General features: G+C 32.6%; 1 non-coding gene across 1 annotated transcript; it reads left to right on the top strand.

Annotated features, from left to right (window-relative positions):
- The first annotated feature begins 2,262 nt into the window (after nucleotides 1-2,262).
- On the top strand, nucleotides 2,263-2,365 carry LOC127552587 (U6 spliceosomal RNA). Its single transcript, XR_007951456.1, has one exon. It is a non-coding gene; the product is annotated as a U6 spliceosomal RNA (small nuclear RNA).
- Nucleotides 2,366-4,328: the final 1,963 nt, after the last annotated feature.

Raw genomic sequence — 4,328 nt, 5'->3', positions numbered from 1 at the left:
GGAGTTGGTTGTTTTTTTTTTTTGGGGGGGGAACCATGCTAAAATAGATTCAACCATTAATTAGTTTAATTGAGGAGAGAAGAAAGAGAATGACCAAATAATATCAAAAGTGAAAAAAAAGAGTTCGCAGCAAATAAAATAAATAAAAGGAAATATTAGAAACTATTTTGATCAATTATATGTCAAGAAAACAGAAAAATCAAATGAAATAACCAATTGTTTACAAAAATAAAATATATTTAGGTTGACATAAGGAAAAAAACTCCAAACTTCAGAAAAAAGATATTAAGTCACATATCAATTCCCAAAGAGGAAGAAACTCTAGATGGATTTACAAGCAAATTCACCAGTTAATATTATTTTATAATCTCTAACATAAATTTACATATATTATAAATACAATTTATATATAATTATATAAATTGCCTTCTCATCCTGGAATATCCCTCATCCTCTGGAGTCTCCTCACATCTACCAATAGGCTCTTTTATTTTATTGATGAATTCCTTCCAGTACCATAGTTTTGGAGATGAATTGGGTTGCATGTTTCATTCCCTTACTGGCTATGATTCTGTCTTCTCTAAACTTCATCATCATAGCATCATTGAATACCTTCTCCCACATTTTCATCATTTCTTTATTGTTTTTCCTTCCTCCATTGGTAGATATTCAATTTAAGGATAGACATTCATTCTTTTTGTTTGTGTTTGTAACCCAAGGATATCTATCCAACAAGAGTAGGTATTTAATAAATGCTTATTCCCTTCTTTATCTCAGCCTTCCATGTAACTGGGCTTATAAGCATGTGCCATTACAACTGGCCCACTTATTTAAAAAAAGAAGAAGACTATTCACTGTAAGCCATAGAGTTCAATATCAATTATTAGGAAAATTCTAGAATGGGTCATGGAAGAGATGGTTGGCAAACATTGAGAAAGGAAAGAAGTAATTACACAGAGCTATCATGGCATCACCAAGGAGATCATGCCATACTTACCTCATTTGCCTTTTTCACAATATTACTAAACAAGTAAATGAGAAAATTTCTCTGAATATAGTTTATCTAGATTTTTATCAAAGTTTTGAACAAAATACTTCCTGCTATTTTTTGTGGAGAAAATGAAGAGATGTGCACTAGACTATAATTCAGCTAACTGCATTCAGATCTTGTTGGATAACTAAACTCAAAAAGTTCTTAATGGTTCAATCTCAACACAATATAAGGAGAGTACACTGAGACACATGCTTTTTCCAGTTTTGTATAACAATTGTCTTATTGGATTGGAACTTGACCAGCTAGAGTTTAGATTTAACTTAATATGATGAGATTCATAAAGAATCAAATGTCACATCTTGCATTTAGGTATGTTAAAAATCAACAAGATGAAAATCAACAAGATGAAGAAGATGTGGTTAGATACCCATTTTCTGAAAAACAAAATTAAGGGATTTAGAGAAGTGAAAACATAATTTGAGTCAGTCATATGATTGGCAAGCTTAAATCCTAATGTGATTTTGAGCAATATAAAGAGAAGCATAGCTACTTTGCTCTTGTCAGAATGTAGCTGGAATACAGTATGGAGTTCTGAGTACCATATTTCAAGAAGAACATTGAAAAGTTGGGATATGTCCATACAGATCAACCAGGATGGGAAAATTTCTTAAGTTCATTCTGTATTGAAAGAATTGATTATGTTTAGCTTGGGGGAAAGAGTTTTAGAGGAATGAAATGGGATATGCAGTTCAAGTATTTTAAGAGCTGTCACCTGGAGAAGCAATCAGTTTTGTTCTGTGTGACCTCAGGGGTCAGAACCACGAGCAATTAAAGTATCAAAGGTATAATTTAAAACTTGATATCAGAAAAACCTCATAATAATTTGAACTGTTCAAAAGTGGAATGGAGTACCTTAAGGAATGTTGAATTCTTCCCACTTAGAGGTCCTCAAATTGAGACAGGATAATCATTTGTCAGGTAGAGTTATGGTAGAATTTCTTTTTTGTGCTTGTGGGACTGAATAGTTGTTAAGATTTCTCTCATCTCTAAAATTCTGTGATTCTATGACCTTCTAGGACTTTTGTTTCTTCATATATAAAAATGAGAGAATCAGACAGAATAATCTCTAAAGTCCTTAATATTCTGTGTTTCTTTATCATGAGGAAATTTCTATCAAATTCACAGATTATTGCAACATACTAGCCCAATAGGACCAATATGTTATTAGCCTGAGTTAAAACTCAGAATCACCAATGCTATAAATAATCATTCTTTATATGGAGCATATATACTAAATTGGAATGACACAGAAGATTAACAATGCCCCTGGACAAAGCTGACATGCAAATTCAAGAAGGATTCCATATTTGTTTTAACAACCAAAAAAACCACATTCTTTGTATTTCTCTGGCAGAGGTTTGGTTTTTTTTTTTACGTTTTTGAAATATTTTCATATATTTCTTCTTTTATTTTCTTACTTGACTCTCTAAGGGATGTTCTTATTTAAAGTCAGGATTATTTTTCTTCACTTGGCCTTTTCATCATAGTGAAATGTGTTAGTTTCATATGTATCTGCCTAATTGATGAGATGCTCTGATTCAGCTGCTGAACATTTCTGTTTCTTCCACTTTTAAATAAAGCAAAGAGGCAATGTAGCACAATGGAAAAAGTACTGAACTTGAACTCAGAGGATATGAGTTCAAATACTTGATCTGTTTGTTACTATCTAGATGGCCTTGGAGAAATGGCTTCACTTCTCTAGGTCTTAACAATTTCATCTGAAAGATAATTAAATCAACTGACCTCTAAGGTCCCATCCCTAATAAGAAAGGGCAATGGTACTCAAACTATAGATCTCAGACATCAAAATCATTTGATATTGGCTAAAAAATAGAAAAGTTAATCTATGGACCTGACTAGCCAAAGGAGAATCAGAAATAATGGAACTCAATAACTCAGTATTCAATAAATTCAAAAGCACAAATTATTTAGGAAAGAAATCTCTATTTGTTAAGAAGTACTGAAAAAACAGGAAAGCAGTTTGGCAGAAATTAGATTTATGCCAACAACTTATACCATTCAAATTCAAAATGGATACATGACCTGAATATTAAAAAAAACACTATTAAAAAATATGAGAGAAGAATGGAAGAAATCCCATGTCTTTCTCAAACATGAAAAGAAGACACACACATATGTATGTGTATATGTATGTGTGTATATACATATATATATTATATATTTGCACAAGTAACATATATGTATATAGAATAAGAAAGAAAGTGGTTAAATGGAAGAAAATAATGTTTATTTTATTTTTTTTAAATATATATATTTTATTTTATTTTATAATAACTTTATATTGATAGAATCCATGCCAGGGTAATTTTTTTACAACATTATCCCTTGCACTCGCTTCTGTTCCGATTTTTCCCCTCCCTCCCTCCACCCCCTCCCCTAGATGGCAAGCAGTCCTATATATGTTAGATATGTTGCAGTATATCCTAGATACAATATATGTTTGCAGAACCAAACAATTCTCTTGTTGCACAGGGAGAATTGGATTCAGAAGGTAAAAATAACTCGGGAAGAAAAACAAAAATGCAAATAGTTCACATTCGTTTCCCAGTGTTCTTTCTTTGGATGTAGCTGCTTCTGTCTATCATTTATCAATTGAAACTGAGTTAGGTCTCTTTGTCAAAGAAATCCACTTCCATCAGAATACATCCTCATACAATATCGTTGTTGAAGTGTATGATGATCTCCTGGTTCTGCTCATTTCACTTAGCATCAGTTCATGTAAGTCTCTCCAAGCCTCTCTGTATTCATCCTATTGGTCATTTCTTACAGAACAATAATATTCCATAACATTCATATACCACAATTTACCCAACCATTCTCCAATTAATGGGCATCCATTCAATTTCCAGTTTCTAGCCACTACAAACAGGGCTGCCACAAACATTTTGGCACATATAGGTCCCTTTCCTTTCTTTAGTATTTCTTTGGGGTATAAGCCCAGTAGTAGCACTGCTGGATCAAAGGGTATGCACAGTTTGATAACTTTTTGGGCATAATTCCAGATTGCTCTCCAGAATGGTTGGATTCGTTCACAACTCCACCAACAATGCATCAGTGCCCCAGTTTTCCCGCATCTCCTCTAACATTCGTTATTTTTTCCTGTCATCTTAGCCAATCTGACAGGCTTTTTGATCTTATCTTGGTATATGGTGTTAAGTGTGGGTCCATGTCAATAATGTTTATTTTAGATAAGGGTTTGGTATCTAAGATATATGAAAACTAATAGCATTATAAAACCAAAAGTCATTAACCA

Source organism: Antechinus flavipes, chromosome 2 (genome assembly GCF_016432865.1).
Source record: "Antechinus flavipes isolate AdamAnt ecotype Samford, QLD, Australia chromosome 2, AdamAnt_v2, whole genome shotgun sequence".
NCBI classification, from domain to species: Eukaryota; Metazoa; Chordata; class Mammalia; order Dasyuromorphia; family Dasyuridae; genus Antechinus; species Antechinus flavipes.
This window is presented reverse-complemented; position numbering and strand designations above follow the sequence as displayed.